At 42.4% G+C, this 18,518-nt stretch overlaps 1 long non-coding RNA gene across 1 annotated transcript in view; it reads right to left on the reverse strand.

Moving 5' to 3' along the window:
• Nucleotides 1-662: 662 nt before the first annotated feature.
• LOC123813252 overlaps nt 663-18,518 on the reverse strand; it is a 30,337-nt gene continuing 12,481 nt past the window's right edge. The window contains exons 2-3 of the long non-coding RNA XR_006784695.1: nt 17,457-17,569; nt 663-744 (exon numbers count right to left, since the gene is read on the reverse strand). This is a non-coding gene — a long non-coding RNA (uncharacterized LOC123813252). The remainder of the gene's footprint in view (nt 745-17,456; nt 17,570-18,518) is intronic.

The raw sequence follows: 18,518 nt of genomic DNA on the forward strand, positions 1-18,518 counted from the left end.
CTTGCAACCTTGCTCTAAGACAATGTCTTAAAATGCAGCAAGTATCAGCCAAAATTCACCAAGCATACACGTTTATTAGCAAGTAGACGAACAACAGCTCTGTGTCTTTGGAGAGACTCCTCCTCTCTCTGCCTTCAGGTTCCCTGTCAAGCCTCTTGCAGAAAGCTCCATCAGAAAAAGATCCCTTTAAAGTGTAATTGGAGGCCCTGTTATTACTAAGCCAGCAGGTGGGATCCTCTATGGGAGGATGCAAGGCCGCAGGGCTCTAGAACTCCCACCTGTGCTACTGACAGCTAAGCATACTAGTTCCTTCTACCTTACCCATGCACAAGTTGTGGGTCCTGCTGTCCCACTCCTAACTGATCTGAAACACAACTCATTTTGCCAATAAAAACTTATTCCTAACACCCCTTATGCTAATTAACTAACCCAAAGTTATTGATTCAGATAAGGACTCTTCACATACTAATTAACCACTCATTCCTGGAGTGTTGATTAGTATTTACTTGCACATATACACATCACACCACTTATTCTGAAGTAATTTAAAGTAAATTACCATGCACACGATATAGCACTGACAGAACTCTGATTTTGTTTGGGCTGCCGCGTGCACAGCCCTGAGGGATGAATTGTGATTGCTTCTGCTAATTCAGTCATGACGCACTCGACTTCATTTTGTCACGTACTCACTTTTCCATCCTCTCCTTGTAGTGATGGGTGGCCACATGCCCCAGTACTGGTCTATGAAACAGAAGGGGAAGTATTATGAGAAATATTTTCCTTCCTGATATAAGATAGACACATGTAAAGCAACTTCTCAACCCCTTGGCTGCTTTTGCTTCTGTCTTTGTATGTGGTCGGGAGATAATGTGATGCTTGTAGCCAGGGCAGCCACTCTGCAATCATGAGGCCTCCAAGGATGAGGATAAAGAGCTAAAATGCTGAGAATGTCAGAATGAAAAAGCCTGGGTTCTGATGATTTTTCTGCATTACCGACCATCCCTGGCACTTCTGCCTTTTTTCAGTGAGAAATAAATCTATCTATGGTGTTAGTCACTTTTAGTTAGGTTTTCTATTATTTTCAGCCCTAAGTATTCCTGATACTTTGGCCTGGAATAAAGATGTAAGGGAGAGAGCTTCCCTAAACATCTGAGGCCCTGAGAAGACACACACACACTTTCCTCCCACTCCAAAGGCTTTGAAGACCTATTCTCCCCGGAGAGTTAGTGCAAACCCATCATTTCAGGGCATTCTGACCAGTTTTCAGCTCAGTTTCTTCATCTTTAAAATAAGAAAAGTAGTATCTTCCCTAAAGACCTCATGGCTTAGAATAAAAATTAGCTAAAGTAATTTAAATGAGAGATGATTTGAGGCAGTGCTTAAAAGCATCTACCCTGGAACTGGATGGCCTGGGTTACAATCACAGTTCTGTCAGTTGTAAATTGAAGGAGCAAATTATTTCTCTGTGAATTAGTTTCCTCATCTGCAAGATGAAGATAAAAATTGTAACTGTTTCAAAGGGCTTTTGATAGTCTTTAATGAGTTAATACGTGTAAAGCACTTACAATAGTAACCAACAAGAGTAAGTGCACCACGTGTTAGCTATCATCATCATCATCATCATTACCATCATTATTATTACATCTAAAAGGGTTTTGAAAAATGTAAATGCACTATGTGAAAGCGTTAAGAGGATAATGATAAAATAACATCATCACCCCCAAGTGAGAAATAAAATAATATTAGTGAAATCACTACCAGGACTTATGATTTTATTGAGAGAAGAAAAAGAAAAAAGAAAAGGAAGAGGAGAAAGGGATGGGAATGCTTGGGAAGTAGGAGGAGAAAGAAGAGGAGAGGAACTGCATGGCAAGTGAAATTGCACAGAGTGGAAATAAGCACTAAGTGATAAGAACACGAAGAAACTGCTCATTTTCTTTTCAGCAGGCATCGCTGTGACTTTGGGAGAACATCCTTCAAAGTGCACCGCTTCCCACAGAGAATAATGTGGCTTTCCCACAATTTCATCAGTTGTGCCCAAGCTGTATTAAAAGCACTGGAGCCAGCCCTTCACCTTAGGGTAGTGCCATGTGGTGTCATTATTTCAATGACAAACAAAATCTTTCCCAGGAAACAGAACAGAGAAAGTAACTAAAATTCCTTACTGTGGTGAAAAAGTCAGGATAGCTAAGCATCCCACATTTGCATGGTTGTGTTACAGTTGAGATAAGACATAAGGTGGTGCATAAGGGTCATATTTTGAATAGAGAATCCAGCATTAACACGTGTAGCTTGCACGTGGGGTCCAGATACTGCACTTCCCGGTTCCTGGTATTCACTAAATCAGGAACAAGTAAATTCATTCTCACATCTAACACCTTAAAGTTCAGCTCCTCTCCTCCCCTGGAAAGACCTATTTCTCATCTCCAGTCATGTTCCCTGGCTGGAATCGTGATCCCATTGTTCCCATGCGCCCTTCATCTCCACCAGTTTCCTCCACCCTGGCGTAAAGGCCCAATAAATATTTCTGCAGTTCAAAAAAGAAAATGATGTATGTAAGGGGCCAAGCAGAGCTCTTAGGGACATACTGCTCCATCACAGCACTTAACAAATATTAGTTAGCCTTCATTCCCTTCTGTAAAATAGGTCTTTCATATCTCTCTATCGCAAACTTTTCAGAAGCTGTGAAGTGCAATCTTAAAGGTTAGCTGGCTTTGGGCACAACAGATGGGAAAAATGATCTGTAAGTAGATTATAATTTGCTAAGTGACTAAACACCTTATTTAAACAATAAAATGGAGTGTTGAAGTAATCTATTTCACTCATCAGAATCAAATTCATGAGTTCTATTATCAGAATATAGAGGTCCATAAAAGACTGTCATTCCATAAAAACAACAAAAATAGACAAACTAAAAAATCTTATTTCGCTTTAAAGCCTTTAAAGTCTATGAATACAAAACAAAAAAAAATCCGTATAATCTGAATCCAGAGAAGAAGAAGGCCTTTTTAGACGCGTACAGACAGGAGACGACATTCACCTCGAGGGGAGTTGCTGAGTCTGGTGAGAGGCAAGCTGGCCACAGGCAAAGCCTCGTGGTGGGAACAAGGAGAAGTTGGCCACACTGTTCCAGGCCGTGCACAGGCTGGCGTGGCAGACTGGGACCTGGAAAAGCTCCAGACCCACCAGTTTCCCCCATAGGAATATTATTCTGTGAGTCCCTGATCAGAAAGCCTGGAATAAGGTGTGGAAAGCAGAGAGAGAGAGATTTCTCAGTCTTGTGGAGCTTAGATCCCAAAACCTTGGAGGGAGGGGCCCAATCTCCTTCAAGACATTTAAACCAGAGGTGAACTAAATCTAACTCCACTGGCCATCCAGCCCCAGTTCAGCTCATCTGCTAGTTAAATCGATGAGTTCAGCCCCTAGTAAAAGCTTCATGTCAAACAAAAGGGAAGAAATGATCATCTATTTCAGTCTCTACTGGCATTTTACACACTGTGTGTGAAATACAATAAACAGTCATGACCCTAAAGAAGCTGAAAAATGTGCCTCATAGTGAAGAGACACAGATGCATGTCAACAGGCTCAGACCCACAGATGGGCCATATGATGAAATTGTTACAAAAGGATTCATTTGCAATTATTATAAATATGTTAAAGAACTGAGAGAAAATGAAAGATTAAGTAGAGTCAGAGATGGAGAATTTTATCAAATAAATAAAAATTATACAAAAGAACCAAACAGAAATTCTATAACTGAAGTATACCATATCTTTAAAAATTATATTTGATAGGCCTAAGAGCAGAACAAAGGGTTAGCAAACCGTGAGTCAACAGGTTTATTCAACTGGAGCACAGAGAAAACAATAAACTGAAAATAATAACATCAAAGACCTGTGGAACAATATAAGCTCAACTAACACGTGTAATTGAAGTTTCATAAATAGTGAAGAGAGACTAGAAAATAAAAAATATTTGAAAAGATAATGGCCCCAAATTTTCCAAAACGATAAAATACTTCAACCCACCAACATTTCAAAAGCATAACTAACACAAAGCAGAATAAACACAAAGAAAAACCCCACCTAGGTACATTATAGTCAAGCTGCTAAAATCCTAAGATAAATAAAAAATCTTAAAATCAGTTAGGAAAAAAATCATGCCATCTATGGGAGCAACAATGAAAATTTTAACTGACTTCTATCAGAAACAACACCACAACACCTTGAATGTGCTGGAAGAAACAAACCTGTCGATTTAAAATGTTCTCATCAGTGAAAATATCCTTCAAAAATGAAGGCAAAACTCAGGCATTTTCAGACAATCAAACACTGAGAGAATGTATGACCAGCAGGCGTGCACTACAAAAATGTGAAGAGAAAATACTCAGGCTGAAGGAAGAATGGCCCAGATATAAATTCACAGCTTCAGAGAGAAACGAAAAGCACTTGAAAGAATAAATATGTGTATGAATATAATAGAAGATTTAAAATGTTTCTTGATAAGACCATTAAATGTTTAAGAATATATATAAGAATATATATAAAGAATAAAGAATATATAAGAATATATTCTCAGGTTTCTAATATGTCTGAAGTAAAATATATGACAAGCAGCTCAAAAGGCAGAAGCAGGACAAATGGAATTATACTTCTGTAAGGTTCTAACACTGCTCATGGGTTGGTATAAAAATAATTTAAGGTAGGCTGTGATAAATTAAAAGATGATTATAGACTCAAGATGAGTATTAAAGTAATAAAACAAAGTATAGGTAAAAGCCACTAGAAAAGATGAAATGGAAAACTAGAAAATACTTGACTAATTCAAAAGGAGTCAACAAAAGAAGAGGGACAAATAGCAAGACAGCAAATTACTGGTAATCATATCAAGTGTATATGTATTAAACATTCCTATAGATCAATAATTTAAAATAAAAATACAATTTTTTAAAATGGGGAAAATGTTAGCAGACACTTCACAGAAAAAATACTTGAATGATCAAGAAGCACATGAAAGGATAATTAACAACATTAGCCTTCAAAGAAATACAAATATATCCCCTATTCTTTTTTCTCAGAGAGCTGAAGTCTTATATTTGTTTAAAAATACAAAAGAAAGTGGTTTTTTACTAGTGACCCTTTGTTAATTTTTCATAAGGCATACTGATCTTTGCTCTAGGGTTACACATTAAATCATTTCTGAGTACACTCAGAAATTATAATTAATAATGAATACATAATTATATATTGTATACACACACACACACACATATACATACAGGATCCAGCAGGAGTAAGGCCTGCTTGAGTGTGGTTGGCAGGGTAATAATATGGGTATAATAATTTATAGCTTCAATTTGAGCATTTCACTTAAAATCTCATGGGGTTGTATAAGTGTGATATTGTTATGTTACAGAATTACAAGCTTATGATTTTGTAATAAAAAGGGGCATTATTTGTGCCAGACCTTATCTATCTATCTATTTATATATCTCAATGGGAGCAAATTCCAAGCTCTGTGTCACAGAAAATAAATTTGTAAACTTCCCTAGTTTCATCTCTGAGTTCAGTGCATTCTGATGTGGCTGGGAGAAAGCAAAAGGATTGGGAAACAGAATACTTAGGTAGTGGAGAAAATATTACATTTAATGGCTGATTCATGTAATATAAAAGTGAAAATTGCTGGCTTATTTCAAACAAGAGGCACCTGCCATGTGCACGAACATACACATGCAACTACAGTCTATAGGATCATTCAAGGTAAACAGTCAAATTTGTCTTACAACCAATTTTTTTCTTGTAAATCACAACCATTATCAACTTGCAGTTTCCAAAAAGAACTAAACTTTCCTTGGCAACTGAAGGAATAAACTTGGGTTTATTTTCCATAAACCCAAGGCTGTCCATGCTGGTGTTCTCTGCAATCAGGAAAAGAGTAGAGCTGAGAAGGAGGCGACCTGCCATTTGGGCACTGTATTAGCTGTTGGAATGTTCTCCTTATCTTCCTGGCAAATTTGCTGGAGGAGAATTTCACTTTGGCTGCCCTCAGCACAGCTGCTGTCCCTCCAGCGTGGTGTGTGCGGAGGCATCCAAGTGCACTACATGTTCGCCTGGGAGGCTGCCCGCAGTTCATTACCAGAGAGGCTGGTCTGTTTGATCTCAACCAAATTAAGTTTCCGGAAGGATTCATTTCACAGTGAGTCCAACTTTTTTGTGTCATTGACCCTTATTCCTCTTGGAGAACCAAAGTGGAGAAAGCTTAGTTGTTCATAAACATAGCATATAAATTAATCATGATTTGGGTCCTAAATTGTTTTTCTCCCAATAATAAAAAGGTCAAAGTAAATGCCTTTCTGTAATGAACAGCCGCCTTCCTAAGAAAAGTTACATTAACCACCTTTGCCCTGTAATACTTTCTATCATTTATTGACTGCTTATTGTCAGTGAGGCACTCTGCTAGGGCCTCACAGATTATTTTATGACTCATCATAATCCTCTGAGATAAACACTATTATCATCCTTCATTTTAAAAATGAAGACACCGAGGCTGAGAGCTCAAGCCATTTTCACACTATTTCTTCATGGGGCTTCCCCAGGTTCAAACTCTAAATCAAAGAAATGTAATTCTGAACCATTATCCTTGACTGCTTCCCATTTAAAACAAACGAGAAACTTGTAGCATTGGAGAAAAAGAAATTCGGAGTTAGAGAATTTCTTTCACAGATTTATCACCTTCACTGTTCACTGTCAGCATAAAATGAAATCAATTGTAGCGGAGTTCACAACCACGCATAGCCAACAAGACAGAAGCCACACTGAGAAACTAGCCAACGTGACAGGTACCATCTTGTCTCTTTCCAGTGGTTCCAGTTCCTCTGGGGTTTATATCAGAACCCCGATGTGCTACACAGTTAAGACTGTGTGCTCTCGAGTCACCACATCTAATTTGCATTACGAAGATTCAAGCTGTGGGAGGAGTATCTGTAAGGCAGATTTTCCAGTATGAACAGGTCACATGCAGGGAGCCTCATGTTTGTTTCTTGCTATGTCTGGATCCTGAGCATCATGGTGTAGGGAATAAAGCAGTGGGTTCACTGCATGAACTTTTTCTTTAATACTCTGCAACCAGCAGAGAATTTGGGGCACTTTGTGCCTGAGAAGTAGCCACAGCCATGCAGCATTTTCTTGATGGCTTATGCCCCACCAAAGTAGGTGGAGGGATATTCAGTATAGTGTTCAGATTTTCTGCTGTGATAATGCTATGTGACAAATACCAGCCCCCCCACCTCACCCCCTCTGTCACCCAATCTCAATGATTTACAACAAGAAGTATCTATTTCACGTTTCTGGGAATTAGGTTAACTTTGAATTGGCTTGGCTCAGCTGGGCCAAACTAAACTTTAATCTGTGATTTAGGTTTAAATCTGCCCCTATGTGTCTTTATTCCAGGATTCAGGCTGAGAGAATGATGGATCCCCGGGACATACTCGTGTTCAATTCAAGCACCTTCTACCCCAGTCTGAGGACAGCTTTGTGTGGTATTGTAACAGGGTGCAGCCAAGAGGGGAGCCCCAAACAGGGATTTGTAATAAGGTCCAGAAGAGCTTGGAGATAATCAGCTCCACACCATAGGGCCACACCTGCCCAGAATGTGGGCAGCTGTGGCCAATTGTGGGAGGAGCCGGAAATGGGGCTGCAGAGGAAGATTAGCGCTGGGATTTAAACGGAGGCACAGCAGCCATTGGGCGTCTCTCTTTTTGGGACCACACATCTGTTTGGGACCACGCAGCTTTGGTGTCTTGGTTGGGACCATGAGGCTTGGGTGAGAGTCAGGACCACGAGGCTTTGGAAGTGCTCCCTTTTACCACGTGGAGGGTGCTGGGAGGACTAAGTGCATTTGTGAGGAACTTTAGTTTGTGTTATTTCAAATGAATAATAAATTCCTTTCCTTTTCATGAATCTCGGGCATTGAGAGATGTCTTTCCTCTGGTGGCGGACATAACGAACCTGGGGGGTTCCTTTCGGGTCATAGTATATTGCCTCGGCTGCCCTGGGCCCCTGCTTTTGTGCCGTAACAGTATCATCCTTGATAACACCTGCCCTCTTCTTGGCCTCCTCCAAATAATCAATGACACATCAGTGACCTGCAGTCTTTTATCACTGCTGCTTCTATATGTAAATCTTAACTCCCCATTTAGTTGTAAGATTCTGTGGCCAGATATATTGGATGCAATATCTTCTGTCTGCTATGGACTGAATGTTTGTGAGTCCCCGAAATTCATGTGTTGAAAATCTAACCCTTAATGGAGAATGGGGACCTTTGGAAGAAAATTAGGGTTGGATGAGGTCATGAGGGTGGAGTTCTCAGGCTGGGATTAGGACCCTTATAAAAGAGACACTGGAGCCTGGCTGGTGTAGCTCAGTGGATTGAGCATGGGCTGCAAACCAAAGGCTCACTGGTTTGATTCCCAGCCAGGGCAGATGCCTGGGTTGCAGGCCACGTCCCAGTATGGGATGTGCTAGAGGCAACTACACATTAACGTCTCTCTCTCTTCCTCCCTTCCCCTCTCTCTAAAAAATAAATAAATAAAATCTTAAAAGAGAGAGAGACACTGGAGAGCTGGTACTCACTCTTCACCTTTTGTGCTCAGTCACAGAGAGGAGCTCAGGTGAGGACACTGAGACGGTGGCTGTGTACAAGCCAGGAGGAAAGCTCTTACCAGAACCCAACCATACTGGCACTCTGGACTTCCAGCCTCCATAATGGCGAGAAATAAAAGTCTGTTTAGGCCATCCAGTCTATAAGCAGCCTAAGACAGTCTTTCTAAGCCTCCCTTTCCTTCCTTTGTGAAACCACCTCCCAAGGGAAGCTGTCCTATAAGCACAACAGGAGCCACCTCAGATCACAGCTGATTGGTTCACGTTGGGTGGTACCCCCTCACTCCCCACCCATGCCATGGCTATTTTGTCCACCTGACCTAGATCAGACCAATCGGAGAATTTCCACAGGCTTTGGAGGACTCACAGTGAGGAAGGCATTCTCTCTCCAGTGGCGGAAGCAGTAAGGGTAAAATCAGGAAACACTCACAGACCTTTTCCGAGTATGTGGAGAATGAGGTCTGGTGCATATGAGAACTAAACAGAGTCTTGATGTTAAGTTTCTGCTTCCAGTTTTCCCAAGTTCTAGCTGTGGCCCTGCCCTTCCCATGACTTCATATTCATGCTTGCATTCTGGGGTCAATGAATTCCTCCTAAGCAACTTTGACAGGAATGTCTGTCACTTGCTCTAGGAGGAATTAAATGTAATACATCTTCAGAAAGCTGAACAAAGATCAGGAGACTAATAAGCACTTGTTGATTGCCTGCTTGCCACTTATTGGCTGGAGTCTTGCTGAGAGATCCCATCCTGGGAAGATATTGACTGCCATAGACTCCAACCAGGAGATGTAACCCCAGGCAATTCACACTTGCAATACTTGAGAAATTCAAGACCACAGCCTAGCAGGGAAGGTGCAAACAAATGAAAGGGCCTCAGCTGGGAGGGAGAGAAAGAGACAGAGTAATAGCTTTCCCCCAGGATAACACACCCAGAATGATGACAAGAGGAAAAGGAGAGCGGGGGATAGCTTGGGCCAAAGATCAGAAGACCTGGATCTTCATCCCCGATCTATTACCAACTAGGAAGGTATGAGACTTTGGAATAATCACAGAACATCTTTGGCTTGTGGTTTGTTTGTTTTTATCTATAAAATGAGAATGGTAGATTTTAAAAAAAAACCCTGCCAATAGCCACTGGAGATGTAGAAGGCGAGGTTTTCCCTCCCCTTTACTCTCAGGGGGTTCTTACTCGCATGCCCTCAACTGAAGAGGACCGTGGGCTCCCCTCACTCAAAGTGAGGAGGCCATGGCAGTCTGCCCTTGGTGTGCCAAGCCCTGCAGGTGGCAGTCACAGATGCAGATCTACTCTCTAGAAAGGACAGAGGTGGTCCTTGGGAAGGTCCTCCCTGAGATGGAAACTTAGGCATCTCTAGTCTGGACCAGACATTATAGAAGGAAACTTAGGGGCCATGAAATTTACCATGGAGAAGAACCTGGGCTTCCAAATCAAGGTGGCAGAGAGACAAGTCTCAAGGCCAGAGAACTCACTAGAGCTGCCAATGTTGCAGGGAGGGCCAACTGCATAATACCAGGATCAACATGTTAGTTAGAGTTGCCTTATTTGCATATGTGTAATGTCAGGATGAACATATTAGGGTTGCTTGGTTTGTATATATGTAACATTTTAGCCTGACAGGTGGAGGTAGCAGAGCCAGCACATATACTCATTAGACTGGTAGGGTTTACCAAGAATGAGGACCCTGAGCTTCTGTGCTGACATAGCACTAGCTCCCACTGTAGGGCATGCTGTCCGGGTGTGCTCCTGTGCTCGAGGGTCTTGCCTCTGGTGGGGGATTCTGGGCCTTGCCCTGGATCCAGTCCCCAGTGCTAGGTTAGGTGACTTATGGAAAAAAGAGAGCATCCGGAGCTCCCATCCACACCCATGTGGACCTGCAAGCCCCTGTGAAAAGACTGGGGTATGAAGGCATCCCCCTGTCCCAAAGGAACGTGTATGCGCCTGCATGGTAGTGTGGCTTACTAGGGAGGTTTGGTTTAAACAAATCAGATACTTTTATATTGGATAATCTTGTGTTATGTTTAACAATTCTATAATAAATACAAGCATACCTTATTTTGTTGCATTTTGCTTTAATGTCCTTTATAGGTGTTGTGGTTTTTTACAAACTGCAGGACCCTCCACTAACACAAAGATCACAGCTCACTTTATTACTAGTTCTGCTTTATTACAGTGGTCTGAAACCAAAACTGCAAGGTATGCCTGTAGCAGTCATTTGGAAAACCCATCTCTGGTGCGATACAACTTATTACAGCAAAGCCCTAGAGCAAATTTAACATGATTCACTGAAGTATGTAGACCTCCAAACCTAAGCCCCCGAAAAATGATAAAGAGAAGTGAGGCTGAAATATGTGTCTCAATGGACACTCTGATCCCCCATTTCTTTCTCTTCCCGTCTTTCTCTTATGCTTAACCTAACTCTTTCCTGGCTCTCCAAGGTTAAAAGACCCAAAGTAGTCCAAATTCATTAGCCAAAATTTTTCTTCTAGAGACGAAGTGGTAACTCATAAGGAGACCAAAGAGATAAAAAAAAGAAAAAGGCAGAAAGTCAGGTGACTTTCTCTAAAAAATTATAAGTTAATTCTGATATTCTAATTCTTAATTCTAATATTTGGTCCACTTGTCTATATTTAACTGTTGGTTTTTTGTGCTGTTTAGCTTTTTTAATTTACCTTTGTTTATATTGCTGATAAAGAAACAAAATTCAGGCATTTTAAGTGTCGGAGGGGGAGGATACTCCAACCACCACTGTAGAAAAGCCCTGAGGACATGCAGACACATATCTCAAGTTCGGTTCAGTGGAAACAGATTGGGGGTTTTTGTCACCTAAGTCCCCAGTGTCAGGGACTGTCAGCTCTGATCATCTATCCTGTTGATTATCCAGGTGCTCTGTGCTCCTGCCTACTGCCCAAGTTGCTCAATGTCATAATATCAATTTGGGGAGATGAGGAAACACGAGAAAGTGGGCTTAAGGGAAAGAACAGAAACATGCTCTCCAGCACATTGGAAGGAATCTTCTGAAAATTTACCCCTGATTCCTAAAGTAGAGCCACTCCTGTCCCTGTTTCTGCAATCAGGTGCTACCCGGGGACATCAGCCTAGGCAGTTAGTGAGCAGTATGACCTGTGGTCCCAACATCTTGCTTGAACAGTGTTTGAGAATTCTTCTCAAGCCTGAGATGCAGATGTATATCAAACAAAGAACTAAGGCGGGGGCTTTCCAGCTTGGGACACCAGAAAGTCAGTCATCCAGGCAGTTTGGAGGATAAAAGGGAGTCCTATTCAGTTATGCAAAAACATCAGGCATAAACCCGCACTGGCTGGTGTGGTTACCCATCTCATGAATCATGGAGACAAGCAGTCCCAGCCCTGATCTGGTCACGGATTCTGTGAGAATGGAATAAAATTTATGAACTATCTCCCTGCACAAATGTACCTTATTCTGCAATAAAAATTCTGGAGGTCCTGAAGACCCCTTCATCTCATCTGCTGACCCCAAGTTGGGAAACCTTTGATGGCAAAGAGAGTAATAATGGACTATAAAACTACCCCTTCTCCAGCTGCACTAATTCATAGAAGGGATAAAAAAGGAACCCAGAATTCTTTGTGCTCCTGAAAGACCCCATGTCCCCATCTCACCCCCAAATACTCTCTGCCAAGTCAGCATAATCCCGTTGTGTGTTTTATCTCAGACTTCTTCAGTCATCACAAGCTGCCTAGGACCTCAGGCCACTCCTTACATCCCACACTGCAGTCCTTGCACAGCACAGGCACACACCAGGAACAGGGCCTGGGCCCAGGCTGCCATTACCAGCACCCTCCCCTGACTTGTTTTTGGCCATACCACTCATCACCATCTAAGCTGCATTTTACTTGTCTGACCCCTTTTGGCACGAAGGCAGGGATTCCTGTCTGTGTGTACACTGCTTTATCCTCAGTACCTAGAAACAGTGCTTGGTGCACAAAAAGGCACTCCATGTATTTTGAATGAAAACCTGATGAATACAAAGCTAACACTTACTGAACAACTGCTACATGCCAGGCACATAAGCACTTTTGCATATACAATCTCATCTTTGTAATAACCCAATGAGGGAATACCTTCACTACTTTCATTTTTCTGATGAGACTGAGACTTGGAAAGGTTATGGAGGGTGCCCAAAGCCACAGAGTCTGTGAGTGGTGGAGCCCAGATTCACTCCAGCATCTGTGCTCCTAAGTCTTGGGGTTTCACTGTAGTTTAAAGTCATTACATGAAATATCCTGGCTATTCTGTGTCACAGATGGGACATCTTGAGCTCTGTTTTCTGTCTTTGCCTGAGCTGTGTTTTTTGTTATTCTAACAGATGAGGAGATAAACCTGATGTGTTCTCCATAAACAGGCACGCGTGCACACACACACACACACACACACACACACACACTCCTTCCTATAGTACATATCATAACAAGATTTAGAACACTGGAACTTGAAATATTTCATTAGAATAAGTATCTTCATGAAACTGCATGGCATCACTCACTTCCCACCACCCCTGATATCCACTAGATGAGAAGTCAGGTTGCAGAAACCCAGTGGTCTGAACTGAGCATTCACAGCATGGTCAGAGTATAAGCTGAAGAGCCCGGTCCACCCTTGAAATGATGCATTGCCCCTGCAAAACTGCAATGACACATTCATTTCTCCCTTGTGGGAAGAGTGAATACCTCAGGAAAGAATGGCTCTGGAGCAGGCAGCAGGGGATTGACCAAAAGGCAATCTGAAAGTGCAGGACCACCTTCTAAAAGAGAGCTCTCACTGTCTCCCACACGGCAACTAAAATGCTGCTTCAAGGGAGAGATGTGAGTGCCTAACTCACCAAGCAGAAAAAAAATCACTTGTGCAAAATCTGCACTGACCTCCACATTCCCATAAATGCTAACTCTTGGTGTACAAAGTGGAATGAACCCTTACATATTTGTGTTAGTGATATTATACAGGAGGTTCAAATTCAGATGATCCCTCTTCTTTGCCCTCCAAAGCCCAGATGGAGCTACAGATTTCTACATTAAGGTATTAAAGGTTTCTGATAAAATCCACCTATTTGGTATGCATGGAACTGGGCTGGAGGACGTAGGAATGAAAAAAGAATAAGGGAAAGCCAGAGCTCCCGTGCCTTGTCCTCCAGGGGCAAGATCTCAAGTAGAACAGTTATGCTTTCTGAGGTGTGTCTGTTAGGTCACTGTCAGCCCTGTATGAGCAAGCGCTGTGGTGCCACTGAGACACCCAACAGGAGACCTGGAGGTGGGCGTCCCAAAGCATTTTAGTTACACCAAGTCTGACTGTAGGGTTTTCTCATAGGATCTCAAAAGTTGTGGTGCCTCCCACTGGTCCTAAAACACCTAGAGCAGAATCACCTTTGGTCCTGGTCTAAGAGCAGATTCCTGGGCCCCATCCCATGGCCATACAGTCGAAGTCTCTGATGGCTGGACCCAGGAATGCGTATGTTAACAATCTCCCCAGGAGAGTCTGATGCTCACTGTCCACGTGACCACTGCCCTAGTGGTCACAGATCTAGATCCATAAACCTATAATTGGGATCAAAAAGTTCAATGTGTTATTCTACATTCTTTTTCACATTGGCGTTTTTTTTTCCTTGTACTAGTTTAAAACCATCTTTTTAAGGAGTGCCCAAGATGAAAGCTATAGTCTTTTTATAATCAAATCTTCAAAGGGACATCTTATCCAATCCTCTTCCCTCTCTTCTTCTTCTGGTTTGCCTATTATCCTTATATTGCTTTTTCTGATGGAGTCATATAGTTCTCTCAGAGCTCTTTCATTTTTTTATGCTCAGTCTCTCTCTTCTTCCCTCTTCTTCCCTTCTATCATAGAAATGAACACTTGAAACCTATGTTAACCGATGTCACCCCAACAAATTTAATAAAAAAGACAAAGAAACTTAAGATCACTTCTGCCTAATGAGTAAAAAAGGGAAAAAAAAAGGAAGAAAGAAACAAACAAATCAGGTAGAAGGGAGGGAGGGAGGGAGGAAGGAAGGAAGGAAGGAAGGAAGGAAGGAAAGAAGGGAGGAAGGGAGAGAGAGAGATAAAAGAAGCCATCTTATCATCTTAAGCCACATTCTATTCATTGGAAATCAACCACTAGGTCCAGGATACTCTCAAGGTGAGGTGGTTCCCAAGGGCATGAAGGCATCCCGGAGGCTTCTGGGCACAGCAGGGTCAAGTGTGAAGAGGGGCAGAAGAACCATGCTCTGCAAAAAGACTACAGCCAATCCTCACTAGTCACAGATTCCGTTTTTATGAATTTGGCTGCCTTCTAAAATGTATTTGTAATTCCAAAACCAAGACTCCTGACACTTTGGCAGCAGATTATGGACATGTGAAAAGCAGTGAAAAATGTGAGTCGCCCAACACACACATTGGAAACTGATATGGGACAACAGGAGGAGCCTAACCCTGATTCCTCCTGGGAGCAACAGTTCAGCATTTGCTAATTTGGTGTTTGGGGAGACTTTATAGAATATAACTACCACAAATAGCAAGAATTGATTGTACTTCAGTTTGAAACCCAACTCCACCACTGGCCCAAATGTGCCATTCTGAGCAAGCTTTTTAAACCTTCTGTGTTTTATTTTCATTAAGAGTAAAGCGGGGAAAACAACAGGACATACAACCAAGGGTTTTGGAGAGGATAAACTGTCAGTTCCTGGTGCAGCAGACGTGGCACAAAGTAAATGCTTAATAAACAGAGGATACTTTATAATTCTTTTTGTCTGCACTCACTTTCATCTGGATTATACCCAATTTTCTGGAGACTTTCTTTCCCCTATGCTGGGGCAGTGCTGGGCACGGAGCAGGCACTGATCAACCACATACTGAATGAAATAAGGGTTCTCTAGCAGGCGGAAGATCTAGAGCTCGAGGAAGAGTGAGGGCTTCTATGTCTGGCCTCTGGGTTTGCCATCCTAATTGTGGTTAGTGGGGGTGGGGGTGTGTGTGCAACATTATTAAGAACTCTCACACCGGAACCCACGTGATGACACTAAATCCATAGTATCGACAGACTGTTGACTCACTTCCCCCAGGAACCTACAGTATGCCCCACAGATGGGAATGTACCCAGGACGCATCAGCCGTGCTGTTTTCCCAACCACGCCAGGCGTGAGGCCAGAAGTGGATTTGGCCATAGCACACAATGGGATCAATCGTCCGTAAATAAGTCGCCTATGTTGTGTCAGAGGTGATTTTTCATCTCTAAATGATGAGTCATCGCTGTAGGAACTGAGGCATAAAAACTCCGTGGCCTCTGGCTTTGAGATTTGACCTTGCTTTTGCAAGTAGCTCTGCAAGCCAAAGGCCCTATCTCCCTCCGAAATGGAAAGCATTTGGGGGCTCTCCAGACTCTCTTGGGGAAGGGTGCAGGTGGATTTCAAGGGACCACCGGCCCTCCTGGGGAAAGTAGAGGTGTTACATGGGAGAGTTGTTATGGCCATGGCTGAAAGGGGGTGTGCACTGGGCCCTGTTTCTCGAGGGCATCCCGATGAAGCTCTGTGACTCAGGACCAGTTCACCTCTCTGAGACTCATCAGTGGAATAGGGATGGCAAACAGTGCTTATTTTGTAAAGCATAATACACAGGGCAACTCGCTCATGTGAAGGACAAAGTAACTTATTTTCAGTGGAGTCATGTTGCCACCCACCCCTTCTTCTCAGGGTTTAGTAATAGCTACTAACAATAGCTAACTTTTGTCGGGCATGTAGGTCCCAGGTTTTACCTCATCTATTCCTCTCCAAACCCTATTATTATTCCCATTGTATAAATGAAGGAACTGAGGTCAGAGACATGAAGTAACTTGCACAAAGTCACATAGCTAGGAAATTACAGGGCTGGGATTTACCCCCAAGTCAGTCGACTCTAGAACCTGTGCTAATATCTTGTACCTCCTGGGATGATATCTGTATTTTTTTAAAGATAACATTTTAACCTAAATATTCAGTAGAGATTTCAGGTGAGAGAGACATCTGGGGGTACAGGCCCTGCATCCCACCACATTCACTATTCTCTTTCCTCCATTTGCGAGCTGACCACCTGAACAGGGATTGCAAAATTAGCCTAACTCATCATGACTCCCTCCTCATAATCAGTCTTAAGGTCCTCAATCTTAATTAAGGAGCTGTGATCAGTCTGCATGCTACCAGACTTCAGAGTCTCAGGCTGAGCTGTGTGTGGAGCAGGGGGCAGCAGGCCCTCAAAACTTCACAGACATCACTACCCCTGCTTTATTTTTCAATAAAGCACTGTTTATTCTACACCTACTCAGTGCCAGGGACTGGACTCAGTCCCTGACAGGTTTTGCTGCTACTCCTCACAAAAACTCATGAACTAGCTACTAAAACTCCCATTTCACAGATGAGAAAATGATATTAGAACAGTCATGTGGCCTTTCAAGATAGACAACCAGTGATAGGCTGATCCAGCGTTCTTGTTCAGGGATGTTTGGCTCCAAAGCCAGACCTCCCACTTCACACTGTGACCTCGGAAGCTTCCCTCATGCTACAGACCTGCTCCTTGAGCCAAGAGGTACAGGGCACCAGACTGGATAAAAGGCTCTGAGTTTGTCAGGAGATGGCTGTGCCACATAAACAAAGGCCTCTTTGGGACAGAAAATATGTGACCCAACACCCCACCTAACATGTATTAGGGGTATAATGTGACTCAGATTAATTTTTATGCTACCGAGGCAAGGTGGAACTGGAAAGGCTCATGTGCCAGGATTCCTACCTTGGATGTCAACCACAGTGTTGAAGAAATGTCCTTAATTCCACCACGAAAAGGTCAACATTGTCAACAAAACGGTCGCTGCTACCAATCCAATGCTAACAGGAGTTCTCAACCTGGGGTGTGGTAAAAGAAGAAAATTTATTCAGGTGACCAGTTTGCAAACTAGAGAGACTCAGGCTCTGGCAGAAAGTAAAATTGTTCTCCTCTTCCCCATCAGGCAGAGATGAGGCAGATTTTTATAAAGTTCCCACCCTAGTCCCTGATTGGTCCATTCTTATGCAAATGAGGAATAAAAATTTGCTCAGTTTGGTCCTAATAGCACTGTCCTGACTTGAGGATGTGGAAAGACTCTCTGATTGGTTGGCAAACAATGCAAGTGAGAATATAGCTACACAGCTTCGATTGGACAGGGCAGCTCTCAGCCCACTGGTCAAAGTACAATTCCAGGAACTCCTTTATAAGATTTGGCTCAGATGGAAAGAATCTAATGCTGAAGGCTTGGTAGCTTATGTGGCCTTTCCTATTCTGTGGCTTTTCCGTGTGTGTGTGAGAGGCCTCTGTAAACAATGTCTGCTAGACTCTCATTATGAATTTGGGCCAGTTAACCACAAGGAGTCCTTTTTAGCCAGTATATTCCTTCTTGGCATTAACAATGTATAGACTAGCACTTCAAAAATCCCCTCAAACATGAACAATTTTTCAAAAAGCAGTATCTTAAGATAGAAGTAATAGAGATTTTTTAAAAAGTCATAGAACCAATTCTGACATCCAATTTTGGGGCAATTGGCCTCAAATATTGGCCTCAGTAGCACATACTGGTGGAGGTATACATTGAAATAACATTTCTGGAGGGCAACATAGCAATACAGATCAAAGAGCTTAAAAATATGCCAACTGTTTTGTTTTAAGGAGTGTATCCTAAGGAAATAATCAGAAATATGCACATATGAGCTTACCACAGCGTTATTTTTTTAAACAAAAATATAGAAACAATCTACATGTCTAATATGAGGGGACTGGGTTATATTAACTCACTGTGGTCAGCTAGGCCATGAGCTAAAA

This window comes from Phyllostomus hastatus, unplaced genomic scaffold (assembly GCF_019186645.2).
Source record: "Phyllostomus hastatus isolate PE091 unplaced genomic scaffold, TTU_PhHast_1.1 phas_contig_150, whole genome shotgun sequence".
Classification (NCBI taxonomy): Eukaryota; Metazoa; Chordata; class Mammalia; order Chiroptera; family Phyllostomidae; genus Phyllostomus; species Phyllostomus hastatus.